This window comes from Panthera onca, chromosome B3 (genome assembly GCF_046562875.1).
Source record: "Panthera onca isolate mPanOnc1 chromosome B3, mPanOnc1 haplotype 2, whole genome shotgun sequence".
NCBI lineage: Eukaryota > Metazoa > Chordata > Mammalia > Carnivora > Felidae > Panthera > Panthera onca.
Window position 1 is genome coordinate 35,733,052 of NC_138344.1, and position 19,887 is coordinate 35,752,938.

Here is a 19,887-nt window from a genome sequence, read left to right on the forward strand (position 1 = left end):
ACGCTCCGAAGGGGTCGTGGAGGCATCCATCCTTACCAATGACCTGGAAACGTCAGAGCAGGCCAGGAGCTCCGAGGTTATCTTTCCCACCCAGGGGTTCCCGCATTTCTGTCGGACCAACCGCGTCAGAGTCGGAGGAGGCGCTCATTATCGCGCGGCTTCCTGGCCTCTCTCCGTACCTCCTGTCTCAGCGACCTTGGGGTTGATATTTTCTAAAACACCTCTGGTGATTCCGCTATCAGCCAAGTTTGGAAACCACTGATCCAGCCTTCCCCATGTTGTAAGTCAATAAAACTGAGGCCCAGAGAGAAGTAATTTGCCTAAGATTACCCGGCCTATGAGCCAAGTTTCCTGGCTCTAGTCCTCACCCGTCAGAAAGCCCCTCCACGCGTGGGGGCAGGGGGAGGGGGTGCTTAGCCAGCAGCGGCGGGATGGGCCATCATGTTGAAAGAGCTGCTCAAGAGAGATATCTAATTAGCTGACTGTAGCAGTTTTCCTTCCCCTGGTTATTGATGCTTCTTCTCCCTTCTCTCCCTGGTACTTCCCCTGCTCATCCTAATGTGATCAATTACTCACAGGAATAAATTACGCACACAGCCTACAGTCTATTAGGTAATCGGTGATGCACCGGCTAGGGGAGCCAACAGGCAAGACAGGCTGTCTGGAGTGTAGGCCAGCAGAAGGGACAGTGTGGGCCCAGTGCATGGAGGAGTCTCCAAACAGAAAAGCCCAGCCCTCCAACAATCGTCGAACTGTCTGGCCACCCCCCCCGCCCCCCGCCCCAGACAAGCTCGCAGGCCAAACTTGAAAACAACTTTTGAAACAGCTGGCCTGCCGCTCTGTCGGGGCTGCAGTTCCACGGGCCGACCACCACCTTCCCCATCTCCCACAGCCCCAATCCCTGAGGAGGCCTAGCTCTGATCCAGCTGGAACTAGAGCCTGCCTCTCAGATCTTGGGGTTCATTCAAATCGCCAGGGATCCTATTAACACGGAGGAGGTTCCGGGGGGGGGGTGCCTACGACCGCCTTGCCAACACCAGTGCCGCTGGTCTGGAAAACGACGCCCTAGCGATCGGTGTGGGCAGCACTGAGAGGTCAGCTGGCTTGTCCATAGGCAGAGGTTCTTTTCCCGGCCACCCCCCTTGTATGTGCTGTGCCGCCTGCCCGCAACACCCTCCCCACTGGTATCTGCTTCGAAAACCGTTCGCCAGTCGCATATTCTGGCTCGGACGCACCTGCTCTCTGAAAGTCTTCACTGACTCCCCCTGGAGTCTCAACTTAGAGTAAATGATACTTTCACTGTGTCCCGCTCACACTCCGTTATAGCAACGCTTACCTAAATTAGTGTGCCACTCGATGGCCTGGGAACTCTGTAAAAACTGTCCCAACTCTTCCGTTTCTCCGTGCCCGAGCCTCACAGAGGGCTCTGCTAGGCACTGGGCACGGTTACAGGGCCTGGGAACTTTTCAGAGATCCCTAAAAACTGTCTGTAGACCTGAAAACAAAATTATTGGATCCCAAACACGAAGGAAAAGCTTTGCAATGGAAATGAATAAAATTTTACTGAAACGTCCACAAAACAGAATATTACATCAACCGCATTAATGGTTTCATTTAGCATTCCTAAAAATTCATAAAAATTTCACTGTCTTTGAGAACGACGTGCAGGTTAGATGTTTCTCACTTTGCAAGAATTCTCGAGCACCCCCATAACTGCTGCGAAATCAAAGCCGGCTGTAGATGGAACGAATTACTTGTAGCCAAATAATTTCAAAAGTGACGTTATAAAATATAATCCTTATTTTTCTTCACAGAAAAAATATACCTCATATGGAATATGGGTGAATTGCAATACATTTGATCCGTGTGAGTCGGAGCTTCCAGAGCAAGCATGTCTAGGTCTTAGAAAGTCTGAACACAATCTTGATGTCTGGCCTAGGGGAAGCACGCAGTACATTTCTCCCAAAGGAAGGGGATGAATGAATGGCAACCCAAAGTGATTCTGAAAAGTGCGTAGGTGGGAGGAGAGGAAGGAAAACAGGCGAGAGAAATATATAAAGCCTAAGCCAAAGTTTTAAGACAACAACAAAGGAAGTCCTTGTTAGGGAGAAACCCTAGGCCCAACTGGAAGACAGAAGCAGGCGATATCGCCCCCTACCGGCTGGAGGAGTCCCGGATTGTCCACACATTCTGGCTTCGTTTATTGATCTGTCATTGTTGCTTCTCCCACGCCAAGAACATCAAAGCCCTTTGGAATTCTCTCAAAGAAAGAAGTCAGTGGTCCCCGAGGATCAGCCTCTGCCTCGCTCCGGGAAAGGAGGCTCGAGGGGAGCTGTATCACTGGCTTTGTGTCAGACATCCTGAAATGGATCCAAACCCATCTTGAACCTATTTCTACCTTCCTCCTGAACCACCTCTTGGTTAACATGTTCCATATGTTCCTTTCCCTGGTGGAAAATAGGCTTTGCTTTTATTTCAAAGGGCATCACTGGAAAGTCTGGGGGGCAGGGGCTTTGTTCTAAGACAAGCAATCTTTGGGGAGCTCTTTTAAAGAAGCAGAGATAAACATAAAGATTTATATACAAGATGTTCACCGCAGCATTATTTATAATAGCGAAAGAGTGGAAACAGTCTAAATGCCCAACAACAAGGGGCTGGTTAATGAAATTATGATCTACCCACACAGTAGATATCACAGCCATTAAAAGCCAGGCTTTTGGAGATTATTTTTATAGAAATATCCAATCTTTTGTGAGCCCTTCATAGGTGCCAGGAGGCATTGTCTCTGCTTTCCGTGTCTTACAACAGCCCTGTGAACAAAGCTTTGTCTCCATGTGACACGCAAGGACACTGAGGCCCAGGCAAGCCAAGGTCACACAGCTAGGGCTACAGCTGTGCCACCCTAGAGCTGCACCGTGACGTGACGTGCTGCGTGCTGCTGCCTCCCTCTCACAGAGATTCGTGGAAATTCTGAGCCTGGGGAGTTGGAGGCGAAGTGGCGAATTCCTTCCCGGATCTGCGGCACGCTTTCAGGAAGGAGGGCGGGTCGGGCAGCACCCCAAGGAGCGGTGAGGTCGTGGCCGGGCAGCTCTCACAAGGAGGGTTCCCAGAGGAGGAAAGAGCCCAAGCAAGTTGTGGGGAGAGTTTAGCAAGCATGGAGGACGTGGGGATGGTTAGCACATCAGGTATGTTGTAACCACACTGGAAACCAATAGAGAAACCACAAGGGACTGGGCTGAGCCCTGCGGCACGTGCCGAAAACAGGGACAGTGACCATCGAAACCTCTAGTGTTAGTGAGCCCATCCAGACACCCGTGCTGCGTGCTATTCCAGGTGTCTCATTAAATCCTGAGGACCACAACCTTTCTTCGGGCTATCGTCATGCCCATTTCACAGGAGAGAAAACTGAGACCCGGCAAGTTTGAGTAATGTGCCTGGGGTTTCGACCGGTGAGCAATCGTGCCGGAGTTGAAGCGTGTGGTGCAGAGACCAGAGGCCACGTGCTTACCCACTGGGCAACCTCCTTCCTCCTGGAGTTGGGGGGACGGGGGGGGGGGTGGCGTGCCAGGCACAGGGATAGGCGTTCACGTTTATCCCCCAGCAGCGCATGCTGTTTTGTGTTCCATCAGCTACAGCTGGCCTCCTTCGCTATTCAGGGAAACCATTCTATATGGAAACGATTACAGAGCCTCCTGAGTTTATGAGAACCCCCAGGAAGCCCAGCTTCTAGCAACACCAGAGGTGGGGGAGGGGAGAGATTCCTCCACATTTGGGGAAAACCACCCAATGGCCTCTGGTTCCTCCAGCTGGTGCCGTGTGAAGTCCACGGGGCATCGGAAACAAAGGAACCTCGCACGCCCACCCCAGAAGTCTTGGGCCCCTCCTCAGCCCCAAGATGCTGGCTCTGCCCCCGTTAGCCTCCAGCCCTAGGGGCCTCAGCCTCTTCCTCCAAGATCGGCCACCTCCTACCAGGTCGCCGGGCTCTGAACCGGCTCCCCAAGCCCGTAGCAAAAGGGCCCAGCCCTCCTGCACCCCTGCCCACCACCCCCAAGGTAGGCTCTTCTCAGACCCTTTACTTATCTGCTTTCACTGTCCACAGTAGCAAACATGGGGATTTTTCTGGTCTGTCTCCCTTCCTGAAAAGGTGAGTGGAGGTCTCTGTGGATTCTGACTACCGTGCACCTGGAGGGCAGGCTCACCGGGTCTAATAGAACGGACAGCCCTTGGGGGCCAATCCAGCGCCGGCACCCCTCCCACCCACAAGCCCACCCCCCAACAGACCCAGAGGAGTAGGCTCTGGAGCCCTGCTGTCTAGGACACACCCCCTTTCTTGGCCCCAGGCCCCCTGCCCCGAGGCACAGCCCCTCAGACTGCCCAGATCCCAGCGACCAGAGGGAGGTCCTCTTCTCCGCCACTACAGGGCATTTGGCGGTGAGGGGGAGAAGCCGGGCAGTGGGGCTCTCCTCTACCAGAGACAGCTGGCCCTCAGATGGAGGGAAGAAGGAGGAAGGAGAGCCGCGAGTGTGGGAAAAGAGCCTTAGGCAGGACTCTGCAGTTTTGGACTCTTAGTTCCTCAGAAGTGGGGCTGAAGCTTTCACCCCTGGGTTTTGTGAAACTTCGCCATCTCCTTTCCACAAGGTCATCATTTGGCTGGAGCAAAATGTCCCTGGCAGCCAAATGGGCCCCAGCTAAAGCAGCCTGAACTAGCCCATCGAGGCTGGAGGGGGCCATCCCCCCGGAGGGCTGTTCTGAAGGCCTGGGCCCTGCAGGAGCGTTCTCAGCTCGGGGCCCCATCCTCCCCAGACCGGAGCAAGGCAGGGGGCATTGTGTGGGGAAGGTTGCCGCTGAGTCCGTGGAAGTTCAATGGCACTCTAGACTTGCCGTACGATGGGCTCAACCCCAGACAAGTGCCTTTCACGTTGGCCTCTAGGACTTCTGCAGCCTGCCTCCCCTGGACCCACTCGCAGTTGCCATCCTGGTGGCAAAGCCTGATTAATCCTTTATCTCATGCTTCTGCATCTAAAGTAGCTCCCCGCTACATACAAGGTAAAGTTCAAGTTCCCCACCACGGCGTTCAAGTTCACTGTGTACCTCCTGCAGCCTTATCGCTCCCCATTTCAGATTCTGTGTCTTAGCTGGATAGAACTCCATGCCTTTGCTCATTCGGTTCCCTCTGCCTAGAATTCCCTTAGCTTGCGTCTCTGCTTTGCTAACTTCCACTCCAACTTCCCAGGCTGGGGAAAAGGGTTCCTCCTCTGGGCTCCCGTACCTCTTGGCCTCACTTAGCCTGTCAAAACTCAGACCAGACTACGCTGTCACTGGCTGCTTTCTTGTCTTTCCACTGCACTATGGACTCTCCAAGGGCCAAGATCACCACTGCTTCCCTCTTCCCCAGTGCTAGGTCCGGTGTAAATTGGCCTCTGTCCACTCGCCCACCCCACCTCGTGGTTACTCTCTCCAACCAAGCTACCGATTTCCAAGAGAATGTTCAGGCCACCCGTCCGGATCTTAGAGATGATGCAACGAGGCTCAGAGGCTTGCCTGGTGCCCTTTGAACCCATCCGTTTCTCTGTGACAATCCCTGGCTACCCAGCGGGGCTTTGCAACCTACCCGTTTGCTCAGCGTCTGTCCCCTAGGAGACAGTGATCACCATACTATTCAGCTTCTAGCCCAGAACCTGGCCTATAATAGGTGCTTAATCAAAGCGTGTTCGAAGGAAGGGGCAGGGAAAGGCTTTCACGCTGAGAAAGGCCACCAGCCCCACGATGGGCGAACAAGGCTTAACCCCATCTGGTTTCTCTGCAGCTTCCAGCGAAGAGCTGGGGACACAGTCAAGCGTCAGCTAGCATTTTCAGACCAAATTCTACACACCATGACTTTCTTCGGTATTTGTGCTGCGATTTACAAGGCACTTTTGCAAACATTGACTTACTAAATTTTCATAATAATCATTAGAGGCCTTATAATTTTTTTTTTTTTTTTTTTTTTAGATTTTATATGGAGGAGCCAATCCCAGGCCTTACCTGCCGGCAGCCTAGCCCACGGCACACACTCCTATCTGAAGTCAGAGTCCCGCTGCCTAGACAAATCCATATATGTTACAGGCATCCTTGTCCACGCATGGTCCAAACACAGCATGGTTACATGATTGCTGATAGAAACAGGGAATCCTCAGCGAATGAATGGTCTTGCTCCTAAGATCAATGGCCCAAATCAGAGAGCCCAGACACCCCCTGCCTCGTAATTCTGTTCTGCGATTCCCTCTGCCCCCCACCGAGCCGTGAAACAGCAGTGCCCGAAGCAGCCAACCGCTCCCAACCAACCCTCTTTCTCTAGCTTCTCCTGGAGCCTGCTGACCTCAGAGTCGCCCTTCCCAGACAGCAAAGCTGTAATAAGGCAACGCTCAGAGGTGGCCACCCATCAGAAGCTTCCAGCCCCTCCCTCATCCCAGAGGCCAACCTTTGGTCAACAGTCTCTTCTTTCAAGAGAGAAACTACAGAGTGACCGCCAGCAGAGAGAGAGGGACTGGTCAGTTGAGACCTGAGGTTGAAACCTGGCCTTGCCACCAAATCGCTGTTTTTGCTTGGGCAAGTGGCCCCCACCTCAGGTGGCTCCCTTCACAAGGACAGTGGTGGCTTCCCTGAGCCGTCCATTTCCTCTTTCCTGCCAGGCCTCTCGATAACCAGAAGCCACAGTTCTGGGGCAGGGAGAAAGCTTAGGGCACTAACAGTAAAGGTTCCTCCCTTTCTGCAAAAATAACAAACCAACAATAAAAATAGCAATAGGGCATATGTACTGTTTACTTACACAATTTCACACCATCTTCGCAGAAATGCTAAGAGGTGGATATTCCTTTTGCTCCCATTTTAAAGATGGAAAACAAATTCTCAAAAAAAAAAAAAAATACTCCGTTTCGTCCTTGGACACACAGCTGGAGACAGGTAGAAGCAAGATTCGAATCTGGGCGACTTATCTGCAGAACAAGAACATTTTAGAACATCATTCTTTTCTGCTGGTCTCACCAGCTCAGCTTGTCCTTCCCCATAGAACATTTATAAAGTTCGACCACATACTTGGACACAGAGAAAAAAATCTTTTAATTTAAAACTGGAGAGTCTATAGGTCGCATTCTTTGACTGTAATCCAAAATTTTTAAATAAAAAAATAATGTGGCTGAAAATATTCTTAAGTGCTTGGGAATTAACAAACAGAGGTCTAGATAACCCATGGATCACAAGAAATATTAAAACGAAACTCAAAAACCATCTAGAAACAGATGAAAAGAGGAACATTTTATTTCAAAACCTACGGAACCCCCAAAAAAGCTCAACTCAGGGGGAAATTATGGCCTGAAACGCCTTCCTTATTAAAGAAGAAAGACTAAAAATAAAGGAGCTGAATACGCATCATAAGGAATTAGAAAAATAAGCCAACAAAAAAAGGAAAGCACAAAATGGGAATTGACCAATAGCTGAAATTAATAGCCCAGAAACTAAGAGAAGGGGATAAAAAAAAAAATACACCAAACAAGGGCTTTGAAACCAGAGTTGGTGGGAGGGAGAGGCCACTGGTATCTTGGGGCAGGTGAGGACCCCCTGATCCGTGAGGGTCTCCCTGGAGCCCCGCCGGCCAGTAACGCAGGCTCCTGGAGCTCGGGGTCCCGCCCCCCAGCAGGTGGCTTGTTCCCACCGCACAGTCTGGCGATGTGACTGCCCACCCGAGACTCCTTGGCCTGGAGTCGCGAGCAGAAATAAAGCTCCTCCGTCTGGGCTTATTAGGCAAAGGAGGCAGTTTTGTGTTTTCAGCAATGAAAGCTGCTGTGGTTTTGTTTTCTCTCTGTTGCCAGGAGTCAAGAGGAAGTCTGTGGTTAGACATCTTCGGGTGGAGACGTACACAAACACAGAGGCTAGAGATGAGCTCCTCGAATTCAGCCCGCCCGGGCCCAGCGCCATGGAAGGAGGCTAAGGAAACAGAGCCTGGGGCAGGGGAAGGTGGGGGGAGAGACACCGTGGAGATGCCCAGACCCGCAGCCGCACTCAGCCTTACTCTATCCGCGGCCCACTTCCCTTTCCCATCCTGACAGCGGGATCCTGTAGATCCATTTTTTCTTCCAGGCATGAGGCAACCCAATTTGCCTTCACTCTGTCCGGAGACCGAGGTCAAATGATCCCTGTGAATTGAGCGCCCGTCTCAGTAGTGGAGCCATGGCAGGCACTGCGGGCCGCCACCCGCTGTGGGTCCCAGCCTCTCCCTCGTTTCCATCAAAACCTTGGATTTGTTCCGGGTCACACCTCCACAAAGTGCTCACGCCTCCAGCCTCCCGCGTATCTAGAACCCGGCCATTTGATTGCACTTCTGGCCAATGAGCTATTGCATTCCTAAGAAGACTTTCCCATTCTTCATTCCGGTTCTTCCTCTGTCTCCCTTCTTTGTCCTGCCTGGAGCTGGCATGCAACCCTGGAGATAGGACACCCATCTTGTGTTTATAAGGTAGCAGCAAGAGGATAAAGGGAGAACAGAAAGGCCAGGCCCTCCACGGCATAATCCCATTACCTGCCACCCTGCCCTGTGCTACTCTTGTGTCCAGGGAAAAATAACGCTGCATCTGTTAAAACCATCTGTAGCCGGTGCCCCTGTTACCTGCCGCTGAATGAATTCCTTCTTGAAATGACAACTTTGGTCTTTGTAGGGTTTTCGAAATGTTTTCAGCCCGTCTTCTTACGGGGTCCTCACGGAAATTCTTCAAGGTGGGTCAGTATCTTTCTTCCCGTTCTCAAATGAGGAAACTGGGGTGCCATGGATGTGAAATGGGTCAAACAAAGAGTTAGGGTCTGAACTCCTGCACTCTGTGCCTCAGTTCATTGCTTCCCCACCCCCACCCCCCCAAAAAAAATCCTTCTTCCTCTAAGCAGTTCAGGGCTATCCTTATCCTCACTCTACCTTGCCTCACACAATCTTGCACACAGAAAGCAGAAATCCCTCAGGAACCAAGGAGCATGCGAATGGAGCTTGGTCCCTTCTAGTGCCAGGAGTAGACATGCTCTTTTATTTTAAAATCCATCACTTCCAACCAAAGGATCTGGGTTCAAGTCTTGGGATTTCCCCCCTGAACTTGCTATGTGTTCCTGGGTGGGAACAATGTCTGAAAATCTCCCTGCCCATCTATACAGTGAGAATGGCAGCCGGTCTCCTCCAGAGGCTATGATAATAAATTCAGAGATATATGATAATGTATGATGTATGACAATAAGCTCTGAGATAGTAATCTCGAAGCACTCAGGATGTCACGGAGAACACTTTGCACATGATAAAGCACCGATGCCCTTATTACGGGGCTGTTATCATGATGACTTTGGTCTGTCTCAAGGCTGTGACTCCTCCCTCAGCTCAGCTCTCCTTGCGGTTGACATGTAAATTACAGATATGCTTCACATGCCTTTGTGACTACTCGTCACCATTTGTCCACCTCAGGGGAGCCGAGAACGTTGATCTCATGAGCATATACCTTTAAGCAAGGATAATGTTAGTGTTATGATACTTACTTGCTCGTTAAGCCAGGCTATTTGATCTCCTAAGGTCTTTACTTTCTTAGTGACCAAAACTTATCCATTCATCCACTTTCCAAAAAAAGAAATAGACTCTGGGCTGGAGACTCTCAGGGTTGCACGGGACTTAAAAATCATCTGGTCCAGCCTGCCCTCCCACACCGAGCCCTCCCCTTTCTGGGATGGCGTCTCATCTTCATGCCCCCTCCCCCCAAATCCCCGACGGGCATCGAACCTCCACGTGCTCACCTCAGAGACAAGGGGTTTGCTGCCTCCTGGGGTGGTCCATTTCTCCTCTGAACATCATCTGCTAGAATACTCTTCCTCTAACAGACACTCCTTGGCAGACACAAGGATGTGTTCTTGGCAAACTTCTAATACTGTGCACATTTGACTGTGTAGGATGGTGACTGGCAGAGTCAGTGGGGGATGAAGAAGCCCACGTGAGGTGTTACCAAACAGGAAGTGCCATCTGTGCTGGATGATGACAGTCAGGGAAAGCGTCAATCAGCTGCCCCGGGTGGCTCCAGAGACAGCTTCTTCCTTCCTCACATTAAAGAGCTCAAGAATAGCAATTACTCCGTTAATTCTGACGCTCTGACTATTCACGGGGCCAGGCCAGGCCATGTGGCAGTGACAAGACTGAAATCTCAATCTTGAGATGGAAGTTTATTTCTTGCGCATATCAGGTGCCCCGTGAGTTGCGAGACCCTCCCCCTTTTGGCATGCCGTCTGGAACACGGGGCGTCCAAAGTCCCTCTGGCAAAACGAGGAGGCACATCAACCCGCGATTGCCTTCGTCTCAGCCCATTGGGCAGAATAAGCCGTGGGGCCCTAATCTAGCTGCAGAGGAGGCGGGGAAGTGTAGCCCGGCACATGGAATCTGTGGTGAGTGTTGTCTCTCCAGCCAGCCTTCCCCCAGGACATCTCAGGGTATGCCATTAAAGAAACGAGAGTCAGCCCTGTGGAGAAGAGGAGCCCATGGCCATGGAAATGAACCATGCAAGGTGATGGGGAACTTTTGGGGAAGGCCCTCTGTCTGCTGCTGTTCACTATAAGCAGGTATCACACGGCAATCTGAGGTAGGATCTGTACGCACGGGTGGCCAGGCTCTTCCACCCACAGCGACCGTGTGCTGACAAACACCGAGGACAAACTTTGCATGCGGAGTGTTCCCGACGTCCCCGTCATCCCTCCCGTCGCCATATTTGCCCCACACACCCCACTCTCCAAAAATGCGGTCTTGGCCTGCTCTGTTTCTTCTCATTCAGCTCCCTCAGAGCTCCATCTTGGCCAGCGCAGTTCCTGGGAGGAAAGGAAGGGACAGACAGTGCTGGAGAGACCCAGGTTGCGGGGGAGCATCCTGGCTTGCCAGATCAGTCTCTGAGTCCCCCCACCCTGTTGGAGGGAGGAATTTGGGTCAGCAGTGAAGTGGAAAGAAAACTCAAGAAGAACATAGAGGGGGTAGGGAAGGAGGGACCAGAAGAAAAAAAAAAAGACATAGGTGTTGAGTCCTTTGTGTATAATGGGGGTGCAGAAAGTTGAGAGTCATGGCGTGTCAGGTCGATTATGGATGCCTGGGGGGTTTGGGGTGCCTTGGAAGAGTCAAAGTTTCTAAAGAAGACTTGAAGCCCAAGATAGTAAGAGAGAAAAGGAAACAGGGACCTCATTCTTTTTCATCTCTTTGAGAGGTGTGCCTGAAGATGGAAAGCTCTCTCTTTCGCTTGCTGGATTGGGCTTCTTTGAATGTGACTTCATGTAGAAACGAGGTCACAAGGAATCCCCACAGGTACTCAGGTTACGTGAATAAAACCCGAAGTTGAATGAGTAGCGTATTCTGGAGGCAGGCAAGGCAATCGGACAAGAGCAAGAAGGGGCTGTAATTGTTCAGAAATAGACTAATATGCTTTGGGGATGCCAGAGGACGAGGAGAGTGTCCAGCAGCAGCCAGGAGCCACCTCTCCACCCCCAGCCTCTGGGTCAGAGAGCCCGGTGAGCTCTCTGCCCCTTTTCCTGACTCAGGTTTCCAGACCTGAGCTCCATTTCCTGGATGCAGACTGACTCGGGAGTATCTCCTCCCTCCCCCACTCGTTGTACCTCCACTTGGTGGATGCTACAGTGACATTAGCTTTGCTGGCTGCCACCTCCCCCCTGTTGACTCATACGAGACTTCCTGCCAACTAAAAACCCAGCCTCTTTCACTTATGCTGTTGACCTAGGTATCCCACATCCTGTGTGTGTCTGGTGGGTATTCTGAACCCCAAGCAAAGGTCTCTTTTGCCTTTCATCTTGCTATGCATGAATTTGAGCCCATTTCAGCCTGGCCAAGGCCTTTGCAAACCCTGCCTCTCACCTTCCCTGAAACGTCCACCCTTCCCACTTTCCCACACGCCCCTCGGGGACAAGGCGGTTCAGCCCCATGGGGGAATCACTTGGCCTGTAAAAGGGGTAACACAACCTGTCTTACAGGGACGCCATGAGCAGTAAGTCCATTCTAGCCATTGGTGAGTGTTGAACAGGATGTGGCCCAAGACAGTGTCCCTTGGCATACCTCATCTGGGCTGCTCAGCTGGGCTCATGTAGTTAGATTCAGCCATTCCTCTTGCACATGTGGGTATACTGTGAGAAACAAGGCAAATTCTGCACGAATTTTCAAAATAAAACTTAAGATTTATGAGATGTTTCCTCCAACCTGAGGGTCCAAAGTCACTCTCTGCCCTTTGAAAGTCACCCCACTAGCCAAGCTATTTGGATGCACAGAGACAAAATGGCGCCTCTTGGCTCCCTCAGTACTGCAAGGAAGAAATCTAGCTCTCTAGGGCACCTGGGTGGCTCAGTCGGTTAAGCATCTGACTTCCGCTCAGGTCATGATCTCATGGTTCGTGAGTTCAAGCCCGGCGTGGGGCTCTGTGCTGGCAGCTTGGGGCCTGGAACCTGCTTCAGATTTTGTGTCTCCCTCTCTCCCTCTCTGCCCTTTCCCTGCTAGTGCTCTCTCTGTCTCTCAAAAATAAGTAAATATTTTTTAAAAAAGAAACGCAGCTCTCTACTTTCAAGAGCTGCCTCTTCCCCTGGGGCCCACTCCTCCCCACACTGCTCTCTCCCCAGCTCCGGGAGCTCTCCGGATACTCAGAAGGAACAACCTCAGCAGCTGGTCCACTCCCTGCCACAAGCGACGGTCCAAATTGTGGCTACTCTGACCTTGATCTTCAACCTCACTCCTAGGCTAGCGATGCAGAAGAAAGCACGGGACTTGGAGAAAGACAAGCCCATGTTCAAATTCGGCTCTCTTTCACCAGCTGACAGACTCAGGAAAGTCACCCACCCCCCGCGATCAGATTGGCAGGACTGCAAATTGGGATAACAGGACCGTCCTCACTGGTGGTTGGGAAAGTTACAACGAAGGACTGGCTCCCCATCTGTCTTCAACCGCCGTCCCCCACCACCTCCCTCTCTGCCTCGATTCTTCCCAAATGTGAGATTCTCTTTCCTTCTCATTTTTACATAAGGAAAAGAGCCGGCCATCAGGAGACCTCACCCGACTCGCGACGTGACCATCAAGTCACTTATGTGAACCGTGCCTCGGTTTCCTCACCTTTACATTGAGAGGCCTGAGTGAGAGATTGATAATGTCAGCTTCCGCTGGTTGCATGCCTGCTGTGTGGCAGTCATGCCATAAATGTCACCTGTTTACATTAATCCAGTGGCTCAAGGAGGCATTATTATGTGAGAAGGAGCAGGCATAGCACCCATGAGCATGGGCTGTGGCTAAGGCTGCTCCACCCCATCCCCCTGCTCTCCCTTTGGCTGCTTCATGGTCTAAGACGAGTAACTCAACCGCTCCGTGCCTCAGTTTCCCCTCTGCCAACAAGGGTGGTCATGAAAATTAAATCGGATCCTGCACCCAGAGGCCTCACCCAAGGCCTGGCACACGGGAAGCCCAGCATGGCTAGTTTCCCAGAGGATTTGAGGTATCAGAAACCTGTCTAAGGTACCTGGTGCAAGACCACGCAGCTCTAAGACCGTGCCCTGGTCCACTGCAGAACACAGTCTGTGCGTGACCGTGACTGTGGAGCGTCCTCCAGGAGCGTCTCCGGTGTTGACTCTGGAGTTGGTAGGCTGCTATCCTGGTGTCCAGGAGAAAAGGTTGTCGAGGGAGAGGCATCAGCCTCTGTGGCACTAAGGCTTTCCCCCCCACCCATGGCAGGCTACCAAGACCCCAACAAGCATGCCCACGGAGAATACACACACACACACACACACACACACACACACACACACTGCAGGAGCCATATTCTCAGCTCCACCAGCTTCAAGGCTCCATCCCAGAACCCAAGACTGCTACAAACAGACCTTTGAATCAATCGTCCCATCCATATACTTGCCTGGGCCCCGGCCTCTGCTGGGTGCTGTGATGGACACCTGGAAGAATACTCTTCAATGCCATGTTCATTGAGCACTTGCCATGTGCCAGGCACTGTGACTTTAGAGGCAAATAAGTCAGGGTCACCAGACTTATGGATGAGACTAGCGCATGGCACAACACAGAATACAGACCAAAAGAGAAGTCCAAGAAACTCTTTACCAGTACAGGAGACATAAGCGGAGTCTTAGAATCCTAAAGTGTCGTCATCATGGGGACAGGGTGGAGAAAAGGTTTTCCAGGCAAGAGAAACAGCTTCAGTTCTGTGTGGAGGTAAGAGACACCCTGGCCTCTCTGGGGGACGGGGAAGGCAGGGATGAGAGACAAGGCTCGGGACCTAAGCTAAAAGTTCTGGCCTTGTCTTATGTCAATGGACAGACACTGAAGGGTGCTAATAAGGAGCACCTGGAAAGAGAGTTTTGAATTACATGCCTGGGAAGACTTCCTGGAAGAGGTGGCTTTTGAGCAGCCCCTTAAGCAATAGCCAGAACTTTGAGAGGTGGAGACAGAAAGGAAAGCCTCCCACGCGATCAGGCAGCGAGGGAGCCGGGACATGGAACAGGAGGCAAGGGGCCATCTGGAAAACAGCCAGGCCAGCAAGAGATAGCGGGGAGATGTTGCAAGAGACGACAGTGAGGCTGCATGGAGGGGCCACGGAAGGTCAGGGAAGGGAGAGAGCACTTTGGGCTGGGAAGGGTCAGAGGAAGTCTTATGAAGAGAATGAATCAATCAACGAGCCGATCAATCCACGAGCAGGCCTTGATTTGAACCTCCAAGTTTAACAGGTTTGCGTGAGCCCGGGTGCCACATCCAGGCAGGCTGCCTCTGCCCGCCCCCACCCCGGCTGCCCTGCTTCCGCCCTTTTAACCACACCTTCATCAAACCTACCCCTTTTGGAACCCCACGAGTAACCTCAAAGTTAATCTTTTGAGCTCATTAAAATCCTAGAGTCCACACAACCTAAGCCCTTAGTTTTATATTTGAGAACACTGAAGCCCAGACATAGGACGTGACTTATCCACGGTCACATAGGGACACTCTGCAGTGTCACAGCCAGAACTAGCACTAGGATCCTCAAGTGCCCTCCTCCTAAACGTCAGCCATCAGGGGTCCACGAACGTCTCCACCCCAAAGACATGTCTTTCATCATAGAAACTTCTTTCTTAGAAGAAAGAAGAAATTGACTCCTTAGCACCCAAAGGAATGAATCTAGGATAGTCATGCTTTAAAGCCACATGACCAGTTCTGAAGAAATACCTGGCTGTCGCAGCACCGAAGCTAGACCAGGTGGGTAACCAACCTCCTTCCCCAGATTGGAAGCTGGCCTGAGCCCTATGTGCAGAACAAGGAGGGGTGAAGCACTGAGAATTTCACCTGCTTTGTTTCAGTTTCCATAGAAACCTCACAGGGAAAGATGGGGAAACCCCATCTTCCAAACCACCGTTTCAGGAGGCCAAGAGGTGGCCCAAGGCATGAAGGTGACAGCATCGGGGTCTTCCCCCCACCCCCGCCGGCCACTCCCCTCTGGCAAGAGGACACCATCCCTTCAGGCTCGCCCACTGCTTCCTTCAGGGCCTGGGCACCCTCACAGGGCACATCTGTTCTTTGCCAGGTCAGTAACAGCCCACCAGGAAGCCCCTGTTTAATAAACCATCCATGTTAAATTATCGAAGGGATAGGAAAGTGCCATGAAGATTCAGGTCAACAGGAGTAGGGAGGAAGGGGGCGATAAAAGAATATGAATTGAGTGCCCACGAGCTAGACGTTCTCTGGGGGTGTGGCTGTGTGGTTGTACAATGACGTCACACTAAGCCGAGTCCTCTCATTTTACAGAGGCTCAGAGGGGTTTATTGACTTCCAGGGACAAACAGCCATTGAGTGGAGTCCAGCTCAGGTCAGGCTGACTCTCATTGGTGCCGTGCTGCCCCCAGAGCAGTGAGAATGGGGGAGGCAGGGCGGGCTGGAGGGGCTGGAGAGAAGGCAGCGGGAGCGAAAGCAGGGTCAACCAGAAGGAGGGAGGAGATGGGCAGGGGAGAAGCCAGAGGGCTGAGGCGGGGGGACTGGTGAACCCAATTCTTAGGAGCACCTCGATGTCCCCCTTGAGCTTCTCTTTCCTCCTGACCATTTTTACCAACTTGACTAGAACACGGAGCTGATCCTCGGAGGCAGGGAAGCTGGTAGCAAAGGCAAAAATGAACAACCTACCTTCTCCCTGTGTCCCTTTCAGGGGGTTGGGCTTTAACATATAAATCTGGAGGGATACAATTCAGTCTGTAGCACCAACCAAGGAAGGAATTTAGTAACGACATCAGAAGAGGCCTTCGGCACTTAGCGTTCTTTCTTCCTCTGGACGTTGGGGTTGAAACATCACCTCCTTTGTGGGATTTCCAGAATCACTGGGCTAGACCACATCAAGGGGCCCTGGTTCTCCGCCCCTCCCTGTGCCCGCTGCCTCTGCCTGTGACTTTGGAAAAAACCTCTCACAACAAGGACATGGAGTCTGTCCCCCTCTTTGATTCAGGGTTAGGCCATGCCATCTTTTGGCTCATGGGATGTTGGCACATGTCAGGCAAGCAGAAGCTTAGGAGAGCACTTGAATGATTGGTTTCTTTGCTTCTGCACTCCCCCAGCACCACATGACTATGCCTGAGCTAACCTGGTGGAGGACGAGAAATCTGTGGAGTAGAGCTGAGCTGCCTCAGTTGTCCCAGATGAGGCCAGGCAAGATCAACCAACGGCCCGACTCATTCCCACACCTTTCAGGAGCTCAGCTGAGGCCAGAAGGAGCTCCCAGCTGACTCCTTAAATTAAGGAGCTAAGAAACTGTTTATTGACTCAAGCCACTGAGTTTGGGATGGCTTGTTACACAGTATTGGCACTCGATAGCTGACACAAACACAAGAGAGGACGTAATCGGTGCCCGAAGGGTGGGTATTTCCTCCACCGTTCTACTCACCGCCCTCCCTTCAGACGCAAACATAATTCTCACAGGGATAGTTGGGACGCACCAATCGTTGTCCTGGTGGATGTTGAGCTGCGATCTCATTGTTACTCCCGCTTCAGATTGATTACAGACGCTGACTGCTCAATTTTGATTAAATACTAAATCATAAGCTGCTTACAAAATGCCTGCAAAACGCTGACATTTATGAAGTCCAATAAACTACTTGTAAGAACAGGAGTGCTAGATTGGGAGAAAAAAATAAAATCTTCACCCAAACAAACATCGGTTGACAGCAGGCAGATGGTCAGAATCCCTCACTTGTAAACTAGAAAAATTAAGATTTGGCAAGGGTTGTCTGAAAATAACTAGCAAACATCAAAGTTTCCCCTTTCTATGCTGGTGTTTTTCTGGGCCCAGCTTCAATATTTTCACAGGCTACTGCACGGAAAAGGTGTTGCAGGCCTCCGCGTTGCTGGCAAGGAAAGGCTAAGAAATACCAGCAACGATTTATAGGAAGCAAGGTTGCCAACATCCCAAAGAGTGCGCGTTTAACAGCCAGCAACTGCACATTCCCATAAATCCCCAAAACTCAGCATCAGGCCTTCCCTTAATCTGCTGCGGTGTGAGGGAAAGGGAAGGCAGAATTTTCTAACTCGATTTTCCACTCGGATCGGCTTTCACAGGGGTGACCGTGAGTTAATCTTACGAGGCCTTCAGCGATCTTAATAGAAATGGAATCCAGCCTTAAAACCACAGGGTAGGGCTCTCCTCACCTTTGTTAAGTCAAGGAATGCGGGCGCTAAGAGGGGCTTTGGCTCAGGCTCAGACAAGCCCCACAGGTCCAGGAGAAACACAGGCTTTGGCGGCCCTGGTTCTCATTTTTTCCTGGCCTCTCCATGACCTCCGAAGGGCTCAGAGAGTGCGCCTGTGAGCTGATGAGGTGGGTCTGTGTACTTACGTGGCTGTCCGCAAGGGTCAACATACCTCCAGAGATGGCCCAGGAGCCACCCCTTGATAGATTGCCCCTGGTGCCTCACACACAGCTTGCACACAAGACCACGACCTCACGAATCACAGAATCGGGGCCCCTGCTGGGAGAGCAGTATTTCATGGTGGAAAGATTGCAGACATTAGGTCTGGGAACCAGATCCTCAACCATCTCTGGCTCCTTCTGGCTTCATGGGCAAGACCTTCAGTTATGCTGAGGTCTCCACCCTCCAACTAGGGGAAACCACACGCACTTTGCAGGGTTATTGAAGGGCAATATGGACGCGACGCGAAAGAGACAAACTCATACGCAGATCATTGCTATGTACTTTGAGTGCCATGACTAAGTTCTGCCTAGGGCATTACAGGAGCATAGAGAACACCTGGTCGGTCAGAAAGTAACTCCTGAGCTGTCTTAAAGGTTGAATGAGAGGGAACCAGTGGAAAAGGAAAGGAAAGAACATTCCAGAAAAAGAAGACTGGGTGAGCGAATTATTGACAACCAGCCTCTGTTTGAACCCTTTCAGTACCTCACGGCCTACCGAAGAACCCATTCTAGTTAAGGAAATCCTTTCTTTTAGAGAGTCTCTCTCTCTGGCTTCCACTGATTGGCCTTATTCCCTACAGGGCATTTATGGAAGGCAGCTCTTGTGTCTTTCCCTCCTTGGGTAACAGGGTCCAGCCCTATCAGGCATTGCTTGCGTCAGGAAGTAGAGTCTGCACCCTGTTTTCCTTACTTGGGTCACGGCCCAGCATTCCAGAAGAACAGGGGTCAGAGCCCCAAAGATGCTCAACGAACCCATCTGGAAAATAAGTGACCCTGGGATTGGAGCTGAACTTTAGGGGAGAGGGCCCAGCTCCGGGTAGAAGGTCTGGCTCGGCTCTGCTCCCACGGGCCCAACCCAACTGCAGTCAGAACCCCGACCAGCAAACAGAGCCTATGGCTTCTTGAAGTCGATGGCCAAGAGGAAGAGGGGCAGTGAGGGCGGGTGGCTCGCCCTGACCCCCAGGGTTCAGCGCCCAGCTGGGCTGTGAGCAGACCCCAGGCATCCTCCCCTCAGTGAGCAGCGGGTGGGCCAGCCATGTATGGAGTCAACACACGACAAGCACGAGGAGGCCAGCCCGGCCCCGTAGAGGGCTCTCCGAGCGGTGTCATTGCTACTTCTTCCCCTCAGAGATGGAGGGCATGTGACAAGCGGGGCTCAAGACAATGCCCAGCCCTAACCCGTCTCCCTACCCTCCTGCCACAGACGGGACTCCACCGGGGGCTGTCCCTTTCGTGCAACGCAAGAACAGATCTCCCCAGCAGAGCCGACTCAGCGCCTCAGATTCCTCCTTCAGACGATGGAAATCGCTCGGTGTGCCCCCCTCCTATGACAACAGGATGAGCGGGTCAATACAAAAGCACTCAGAATAGCACCCGGTGCATAGCGTTACGTATGTGTTAACATTCTTCTCCTTCTCCCGAGTACTCAAGAAGGGAACATAGCACGCAATATATATAAAACAAAATCGCAGCGGGTTTGCCCATTTACCTGGCACACGGAGAACACGGCGAAGGATATGGCTCCGCAGAAAGACAAGGCCCGTCCTCACCGCTCGCGACACTTGCCTCGTTCCCGCTCGACGTTCGCTGGAATCCACCGCCCCCTCGCTTCCCCTGGGAGTTGCTCCTTGTCACTGAAAGCACAGAGACGAAGGATCCAAGCTTGGCGTCGGGTGGTCTCCATTCAGGTCCCGGCTCCACCCGGGGTTTTCCGGATTCTGTGCCTCCTGGGGGTGGTGGGGTGGGGGGGGGGAGGCCTGGGTGGCCTCCCGTGTAAAGCGACGACTGACGGCCACGGCCACAATATTTAAACACATCCTGCGACTCACCTTCCAAATCCCGCAGTAACGTTTCCTAATTAATCACCCTGTGTACTGCATTCTAAATTAATTAAATTAAAAGTCATTAAATCCAGGAAATTGAAATTAGTCTAATTAGATTAGA

The 19,887-nt window shown here is 51.9% G+C and overlaps 1 long non-coding RNA gene across 3 annotated transcripts in view; it reads right to left on the reverse strand.

The window, feature by feature from the left end:
- LOC132668937 (uncharacterized) overlaps positions 1-19,667 on the reverse strand; it is a 35,245-nt gene extending 15,578 nt beyond the window's left edge. The window contains exons 1-5 of one of the 3 annotated variants that reach the window (XR_013556355.2): positions 19,433-19,664; positions 9,796-12,165; positions 8,642-8,787; positions 6,809-6,974; positions 839-6,195 (exon numbers count right to left, since the gene is read on the reverse strand). This is a non-coding gene — a long non-coding RNA (uncharacterized LOC132668937). Of the gene's footprint in view, positions 1-838; positions 6,975-8,641; positions 8,788-9,795; positions 12,166-19,432 lie in introns of those variants that run through there. The other 2 variants (XR_013556356.2, XR_013556354.2) reach the window with 2 other exon arrangements.
- Positions 19,668-19,887: the final 220 nt, after the last annotated feature.